Source organism: Lactuca sativa, chromosome 2 (assembly GCF_002870075.4).
Source record: "Lactuca sativa cultivar Salinas chromosome 2, Lsat_Salinas_v11, whole genome shotgun sequence".
In the NCBI taxonomy this organism is placed as follows: domain Eukaryota; kingdom Viridiplantae; phylum Streptophyta; class Magnoliopsida; order Asterales; family Asteraceae; genus Lactuca; species Lactuca sativa.
The window spans coordinates 230,617,395-230,627,429 of NC_056624.2; positions in this window are offsets into that span (position 1 = coordinate 230,617,395).

Here is a 10,035-nt window from a genome sequence, read left to right on the forward strand (position 1 = left end):
AAATCTTGATCCAACTCGTCGAGTTCTTTCATGAACTCGTCGAGTTCCTCCTCATAACAAAGTTGGGATATTTGCTCACAACTCGTTGAGTACCTCCTTGAACTCGTAGAGTTCTTCAATCTTTAAAACCCAAAAACCATGACCAACTCTTTGAGTCATCTCCTAGACTCGAAGAGTTTGCTTAGTAACAGAAAAGGTTAGGGAACTACGACCCAACTCGCTGAGTTGGATGAACAACTCGTCGAGTCCCCCTTTCTCTCCATTCAATCACTTACAATCGAGTTCAATGCTTCCAAACCATAGATCTGGTCCCCTAGGACTAAGTTAACACGTAAAGTTGCTAACTTTACGTTCATGCATGGTGTCATGAAGCTAGAAACACCAAAACTAAGCTACACAAGAGGTCTAGGGGATGGGGAAGGGGCATGGCTTGATAAATTTGGCAAATTTAAGCCTCATAAGCTCATGAGTACCTGGATCTGAAGTCACAACTTCATTTTATACTCAAATCCCATAAATGACTTCAATATGGATCAAAAGTGACAACATACTAACCTAAATGAAGATCTAAGTAATAGAAAGCCAAGGTATCAACTTTATACCTCAAATGAGTCAGAAATTCAGCTCAAACTCTGGATCTACTAGCTTCTTCTTGCATTCCCAAGCTTCTCCTTCCTTCTCATGCTTCAAAATCACAAAGAACACTCAATAATGGCTCACAAACACTCAAAAGTGGGTTAGGGTTTTGTGGCTAGGGTTTGGGGTGATGGAGGATGCAAATGAGATTGGCCTTTGGAGGTTAAGGTGTTTAAATAGGGTGAAAAATCCTGAAAATTAGGGTTTCACTATGGCAGCCCTACTCGTCGAGTTGAGAACCTCAACTCGTCGAGTAGACTTCAAGCCCCGCGTCCAAATTCCATTCCTACTCGACGAGTTTGGGGCATCCAACTCGTTGAGTCCCTTTTCAAAAATGAATAATTTGATTTAAAATACATACCAAGATTCGGGCGTTACACGCTACCATCATATCAGAGAAACCCATGGTTCCTTATTAATCATTCACTGGTCTCCAAATTTCTCTTTCTATCATTTGAAATCTGTAGGATTTCAATTCTCTCTCCATAATTTGAAAATTTATAGGATTTCTAGAATCGATTACTCTCTTTAATTCGGAAATCTATAGGATTTTTCGAATCAATCACTCTCTATAATTTGGAACCTTATCATAAAAGGATTGGAGATGACTGTTTACACCTGCCAATTTAACGACCTAGAAAACCTTTGCCCAGGAATAGTGAACGCATAATACAAAGAGACCAAAAGGTACATTCGGGGATTAATTACACCAGTTCAAGGTCTGGTTACTGCATCCAGACCCACTATCTTTAATAATTCCAAGCAGTTGGCCTATTAATTGACTGAGTAGTGTATCCGTTAGGGTACCATAACCCCACAAACCGAAAAGAACTAGATTGGGAGTGCAAAAAGAAAGTTCCATGGCAAGTAAAAAGGGAACTTCAAGCACCACAAACTCAATCCAAAACCTATGGTTGTGTACACTGTAATCATAAATGACCCCACTCAATCAAATCCCTAATCTAGGACTTTACACCACCGTACCAAGTGTAATTTTCACCGTGTCAAAAATTGCATGGTCTACAACATCTATAACTTAAGAGTTCACACCTATAAGTTTTGTAAAAAGTCCATGAATAACCATTTCTTTCACGTCAACGTAATACCTATGATCATTGGAAGTTTCGATTTGGTCATCCGAATGGATTGTTTATCACTTCATCAAACAAAGATTTTATGTCACAAAAAGTCGTCCGAATATCGTTACCCAACAAGAAGCCCTTGTGATTTACAAATACAAATCAGGAAAGAATCTAAGAACCATCTTTTACATGAAGGCAAGAAGGTGTTTGCCTAAGAGATGCTTCGCTTTCTTGGCCCACGTGGTGGATATGCAAGACAAGGGTAAGGAAATCAAAGACATACCTGTAACGCCTATTTATTTATTAAATAAATAAATAAAATAATGAACGAATATTATCTCTAAAATAAATAATTATATATCAAAGGATGGTCTCGAGGAGCTAATTGTCACAATTTTAGAAGTCGGGGGTTAAAAGTGTAAGTTTCGGATGGGTTCCGTAAAGAATTATGAGGGCACGGATTACTTGGTAATTATTGGGACTTCATTTGAAAAGAATTTGTGCAAGAGGGGCTGTTTTAGTAAAAATAGGACTTGAATTGTAACGGATTTAATGCTAAGGGTTTAAATGGTAAAGGTTGGCCTTTATTTGAAATAAATTTCAAGGGGAGGAGCCATTTGTGGCATTATGGAAATAAGTTTGTGGGGGGATCGGGGGTATATATCCCGTCACCCCATCCATACCCTAACCCTAAGGAAGCCATCTATAGCCGCCACCTCTCCCAACCTTATACCTCCCTCACCGGCGCCGCCATCTCTGGACCTTCCTACCGCCGTTCATCAACCTCCAGCCGACGCCTTTCATTCGTGTTCCGATCCGGCAAGTCTAGCCTCCTGTCGCGGCTGCCTCGCCATCCAAACACCACAGCGACCACCAAAGCCTCCACCGTTCTCATTCTTCTTCTCCTTCTTCAACCGCCGCTGTGAGCGCCGCCGCAACGCTGCTGCTCTACCTGCTTCCACGTCGACGAGCAAGGTCTCTCTGTCGCCTGATGTCATCATAATGACGTGAGTGGCTGGGAAACCCCCACCGAGACCATGTGTGGAATATGAACGAAGAAGAAAAGGTCGTTGACGACCAGAACCACCGGTTGGACAAACCTCGTCTAACACCTCCACTCTTCTCTAGTGTTCGACGTCGTTCAGGCTGCTGTTGTCGTCGGAAGTGGCCCTTGGCCACTGCTGCTGCCGTCGCTTTGTACTTCTGCCGCCGCCAACAGCCACCAGGAGGGTGGCTGGATCCGTTTGCAAGAAAGAAAAGTGTGTGGGTGTTTGCTCTTTCTGTAGCATGTGTTATATGTGTAGCTTGTTGGTCGGAGAACCTAGAATAACCACCGCTACCACCGTGAGGTGGTGGTTGCCACTTGCTACCACCACCGGCCACCATAGGGTGGTTGTGTGTGTGTGTGTGTTTATTTCGAGTTTTAGCATTGTAAAATATAATTGGAAATGGAATAACGAGAAAGAAACTTAAACCACCACCTTAGGGTGGTGGCTGCCGCCTCCTATCGCCACCGACCACCGTGTCGGGTGCCGGTGTGCTTTGCCTTGTGGTGTTGATTCATTTAGGGTGCTTGAAACCCTAATGGGCCCACAGAAGCTCAAATGGGCCCAATGAAGCCTAATGGACTCTAATGGACCCAATAAAATCCTAATGGGCTTAATAATATTCTAGTCGGGTTAATAGGCCCAATAAAGCCCTAATTGACCTAAAAGCCCAACAAATTGACTAGTGGGCTAGTATATGGATTGGAAACCCTAATTAGGGTTTTCAATAAAACCCTAATTTGGGGAATTAGTCGGGGCACACGGGAATTATTTAATAACTTGAAATATTAAATAATAAACATTGGCAAGATTAATCTAAGCGATATTGGACTTAATGGATTGAGTCCTTAAAGGAATAATTCCTTAATGGGTTAAGTAGGAAACCTAACCCTAATTGTCATTTTACGTGAAACCCTAATTTCACTTGGGTTTATTGTTGGGCCTTTTATTGGGCATTGATGATTGGATTATTAATGGGATTTGAGGTAAGGCCCATACGAGGAGTTGGGCCCAATTTGGAAAATTAGGCAATAGATGGGCCATAGTTGGGCCTTAATGACTATATGATGTTGGGCCTCAAAATAAGACCATGTATAGGCTTGGGCCCAATTTGGAAAATTGGGCCATATGTTGGGCCTTGATTCCTAGTTGGACTTTGGGCCTATGGATTAGGCCTTGGTCTTGAATAAAGCCAACCTTGGGGTAATGTAGTAATTATCCAAGTATGTATTTATGGATATGTGTTGTGACCCAATTATTAATTGGGTGTTATTTTGTTGTTGACAGTTCGGGAATCTATCATCCAGCAGTTGGGGTTGGTCTGGACTTCAGCAGTGAGGGATTGTGTCTACGGGACTTTAGCAGTGTGAGGTGAGTTACCTTTCAGTAGCGATGGGTCTATAGCCATAATGTCGGCCCACCAGTAGGAGTTGTATGTTAGATGATTGTCTTTGTGATATCATCTAGGTTTGCTACTACCTGATATGTTATATGTTGGCATGATATGTTATATGTGATAGTAGTAGAGTTCGGTTGTTAGGACCAAAGGGTAGGTCAGACACCCTATATATGTCTGTCTGACAGTATGTGATGATATGTTTATATGCTGGCATGATATGTTATATGTGATAGTGGTAGGAGGAGGGGAATAGTCCCTAAGTTCGGTTGTTAGGACCGAAGGGTAGTTCGGACACCCCAGATATGTCTGATAGTAGGTTTATGTTATGATATATGTGATAGTAGCAGTAGGGGTGGAATAGTCCCCGAGGGTCGATTGTTAGGACCGACGGGTAGGTCAGCACCCCAGAATGGCTTGACATGGGTAGGTCAGCACCCTAGAATGGCTTGACACGGGTAGGTCGGCACCCCAGAACGGCCGTACTGGGTAGGTCGGGCACCTCAGAATTGCCCGACAGTATGTATGTTGTGTGATTGTATGGTATGTGGTATGATGGGGGAAATCACTAAGCTTTGTGCTTACATTTTTCAGTTTTGGTTTCAGGAACTTCGTTTTTGAAGGAAAGAAGCCGGCTTGATCGCAAAGCATCACACTATGGTTTTTCGCACACGAGATCTTTGGGATTACACTATGATATTGTTTTATGATAACATGTTTTGATTATATTTACTTTGGTTTTGACATGACATGATATTATGGATGTTTTCTTATACTGTTGGATTCATAATAATATATTTAAAAATGAAAATTTTGGCCTGTATTTTTGGAATGTTACAATGTAACGCCCGTAGATCCGGGCTAGTCAATTTAGAGATAATTGGGGTCGAAAACGAATTTTCAACAAAAGATTATTTAGAATAAATAATCTTAACCAAGTTGTAGAATATGTCTCAAGGTTTCTGTACATATAAAGAACGCCGAAATCCGAGTTATAACAAAGAAGTTATGACCCGTCGAAGGTTTACGGCAAAACCGGCACGACACCGGGAAGCGAATAGTGAATTTATGATGGAGCGAATTTTAGCCTTCGCAATCTAAACGAAAGTTGTAGTATATGTTAAACCGATAACATACAAAAAAAGAACGCCCAAATCTTACTTCGTATGAGAAAGTTATGATTTTTCTAAGATTTGGCTTAGCAGTGCACGGCCCGAAACTCGAATTTTAGTTCGAGTGGTTTTTGGCTTACGCGACCTAAATGAGAGTTGAAGATCTCATTAATAGGAACTCAACTGTAAAAAGATAGACGAAAACGGAGTCCGTATGAAGAAGTTACGAATTCTTCGCGGTCATTGAACAGTCTAAACGCCTCCTACTATTAAATTTGAGATTGGTCGAGAATTAGCAGACAAAGTCTAAATAAAAGTTGTAGATCTTGATTTTACCTACGCGTTGAAAAAAAGAACGTAAAAAACGGAGCTTGTATGCGAGAGTTATGATTTTTCTAAGTTTGAAGGCTGATACGCGATAGGGGTGACGTGGCACCACCAGAATTGGACACGTGGCACCACCAGAAGGCTGCCACATGCCCCAACTCGGCGAGTAGGTCCTCCTACTCGGTGAGTCCATCAGGAATTCACCCTATAAATAGAGGTGTTGGGTCTTACCATTTCCTCACACCTTCAAACCTTTCTTTCTCTCTCTAGTTTCTCTCTCTAACCTCCCTTAAGCCCCCTAAAGTCTAGGTAAACCCCCTAGCACCCGAAGGAAGCCCCAACGCTCCCGGAGTCCCGAGAAAAGATCCTTTTGGCTCGGGAACGCTGCTCCAGCGAAGCCCGGTTTTCGAGAAAACCTGCTGTAAGTGAGATACGCCTAACCTATCTTTAGTATAGCTTATGTTTCAATATAGTGATGTTATTAGGACCTTAAAATAATTATTTGGGCTATTATTATGAGTTATATAGGATGTTGTTTAACACTTATATACAAATAATATAGCTAGAATATTAATTAGTCGCGGTTAACGTTAGACTAAACTCTAGTGGTAATGATACTAGGTTTTGTCGAGGAAAATTATTTTTAAGAGTAACGAAGTGTTGTCCGAGTGCCGAGTCACCACCTAATCGAGTGAGTGCGTAGTTACTTTCATCTTACACATAGATATGAAGTATTTTATATAAATTACGTGCTATGTGTGCATATTATCTGAGTACTTGCTGTCTATGCTAGATGAACGATTTTATACATGTTTTAAATGATTTAGATTATATATGTATTTTATATCTACGATAATGTTGGGGTAAAACATGGATAGATGGAATAGATGGAATATGTGTTGGATGATGAGTTGAGGGGTGTTATAGACCACGAGGTAAGGGTGAGAGGTGGACGATGTGAGAAGCCTTTCCCAAATGATGGCCCCGTCATTCAGCAGAGTATGGATGACAACCATGAACTATTCTAGACAGTCCAGTGGAACACTAGCAGGCTCGCAACTTGTAGGTGTTGTGAACGAGGTGTTCACCCGGTGTACTCTAAACCCTGGTGATCATGCAGACTTGATGCCTAAACCTTGGTGATCATGCAGACTTGATGCCTAAACCCTGGTGCTCATCCAGACTTGATGCCTAAACCATGGCGACTATGCAAACTTAGTGCCCGTTGTTTAAACCGTGGCAACAATGGACTTCGTGCCGATTCCTTAGGATGATCCTTAGGAATGAGTGAACGAGGAATAACTGATTCTTAGGGTAGATCCTTAAGACTAAAGAAGATAATGGGGATGGGTAATTGGGTTGATTGTTTGATTGTTTAAACATAATAATTATATTATTGTGGGTTGAAAACCCTATGTACTCGCCAGGTTTCCCAACCTGACCCACTCAGTTTATTTATGTCACATGTGCCGATATGAAGCTACATTACACTGAGAGATTAAGGAGATATAGATCACTAGTGTAAATGAATGTAAGTTCTATTTATGCTTATGTTTCTGTATTGACGATGACATCTCAAATGTTTTAAAATGAATAAAATACGTTTCTTTGGAAATGCTTTGATAACGTATTTATCGTGTTTTTCTTGGAGTAAATTCCGCAACATTTTTATTAAAAGAAGTATTTTGATTTTTATAAAGCATAAACAAAATCGGTCTTTTATGGCCGTGAAAATGGGGATGTCATAGTTGGTATCAGAGCATTAGTTTAATCGAACTAGGAATTTGTAGGAAATTTCTAGACTTAAACTTAGAATGCTAAGTGATGATTGTGAGGAGTGTGTCAAATAGATTTAGGTAATACACCTGAATAGACACAAGCACTAGCTTATTTTAGGAATGATGCCTAAATTGCTTTTACGTGCTAAATGATTTGTTATGCTTTATGCTATTGTTTGATCGGATCTATGGTCTGTTGCCGACCAGATCTGGAAACCTTATGTGTTTAGGATTCTAAACGTACGAATACGATATTAGAACTAGCATATAAACGTTTCGGATTGATAAGGATGATTTAAACGTCAATCCTAAATAAAGATCTAGATTCACTTTATTCGGTGTATAGATCAAGATGGCAAGAACCCGTAGCGGAAACGTGAATGCAAATGGGAACCGAAACCAACCCCCAGTGATTGAGCAAATACCGGTTGTGGTAGCCGCTGCTGATCCAATAACAATGGTCGGGGTGCAAGCGCTGATCCAGGCGATGTTGGATCGTCAAATGGAGGAAACCAGACGTTTTCTCCAGCAAAATAGAGAGGAAGCGACCATACAGATCGAACAGTCAGATTTGAACGAAGGGCATACTGAGGAGGGAAACTATAGTGGGACTGTTGGTCAAGCCAACCCACCGATAGTTAGGCAAAACCACTAGGATGGAGGAAATGACGGACATGGATGCAAATACAAGGATTTCATGGCATCCAAACCACCGAGTCTATCTGGAAGCCCGACGCCGGTGGAAGTCATGAACTGGATCTTTGAGATGGAGACGATGTTTGAGAGTTGCGAGTGTAGCAACAAGCAGAAGACCGCTCTTGCGGTTCCTCTATTGAAATCTGGAGTACTAAGCTGGTGGAAGCTACTAGCTGATTCGATTCCCAAAGGTGAAGCAAGCAAGATGTCGTGGGAGGATTTTCTGGTGCAGTTGAAGATGCAATACTGCTCTGAGCAGGATCTTTTGGAGATCAACAACAAGTTCCAAAATCTGAAGAAGGGAAGAATGAGCGTTACTGAGTACGTTGCAAGCTTTACTGAGAAAATGCAGCTTGTTCCTCACCTCATCCCAACTGAACTCTCCAAGGTTAACAAATTTTCCCTTGGATTACCAGCGGACTTTGGTCCAATGGTCAAGCAAATTACCACTCTGAAAGTCGTCATCTGGGCTGCTAAGAATGTGGAGACCCAGATACGAGAGAAGGGTCTGGAGAGAGCTGAAGTTGGCAAGAAAAGGAAGCATGAAGGATATTCAAAATCCAACAAAGAAAGGAGATTCTAAAAAATTGACGAAGGAGGAGGAGGTGAAGCCAAGTGGTGCGAAAAGTGTAAAAAGAAGCACTTCGGGAAGTGTAGCAAGGATGTGACTTGCTACAAATGTGGAAAGACAGAGAATTACGCCAGCAAGTGTGTGTCCAACAAGAAGGTGTGCTATGGATGTAACAAAGAAGGGTATATTTCTAGGGATTTCCCAAAGAAAAATGAGGCAGCAAGGCCAAACACGCCACCAAGGCCAAGGGCATTCCACATGATCCTCGACGAAGCAGAAAACAATGCAAGGAACCAAGAATGAGGAATTCATACCCGAAGATCGAGCTATGAGGTAGCCAAAGAGATAGAACCATATGATGTAGCCTATTAGAGGCATAGTCTAGGGTGAACTTGAAAACCTATGTAATGGTTTCAAGAAATAATAAAGCCTTCGTTTTGTTATCTGATGTGTTAAATTGTTATGTGATTTTCCTGTATGGTGACTTGGAAAACTGCGAGACAATACTTGGGACAAGTATGAGTAGGTGTGAAAGGTAGTAGATGCATATACTACCGGAAGCACAGGACTCACGCTTGGATCAGGGAAAGTCACAAGGTTACCAAGAAGCCAATAATTAAGTCCGTTTTATTCAATCAAGTCGTTACCATCGTTTCGGTAATCACTAAGAAGATTGTTGTTATTCTGACCCTAGTGGTCATATCAAATTGAGTCCAAATACGATGAGTATGTTACGTGGTTCAGAGAACCAAGTTCGATGTAACATCTGACTTAAGCCATAGGATCGAAGTAAAAGATAATCGAAATGATCGGTAGAGGTATCACGACGGTTGCTTGTAGCTAGAAATACTACCCTTTTAAGATGTGATTAGAACATGAAGGAAGGTATAGCCTGTTCTGGAATTTGACTCTAAAAGACTTGAGTCCAAGCATTGAAACATATGATGATAGGTCATTAGAATATGACACATCGTTCCATTATAGTAATAAAAGAACTTATCTTAAGCTTGTATCCAGTAAGGATCGAGATTGTGACTTGAAGGTTATAATTTGGAGTCTAACCTAAGATAAAGAGCAGGTGTAAGATCGAGTACTGCTTGCAATCAATAAGTCTAAGAGATAGCTCTGAAGGAATATAGAAGTTATAATTATTACCTAGGATGAAGATATAACATATGGAGTCATTATACGAGCCCAGTTTCGTTGATGATTTCGGGACGTAATCATCCTAAGGGGGGGATAATTGTAACGCCCGTAGATCCGGGCTAGTCAATTTAGAGATAATTGGGGTCGAAAACGAATTTTCAACAAAAGATTATTTAGAATAAATAATCTTAACCAAGTTGTAGAATATGTCTCAAGGTTTCTGTACATATAAAGAACGCCGAAAT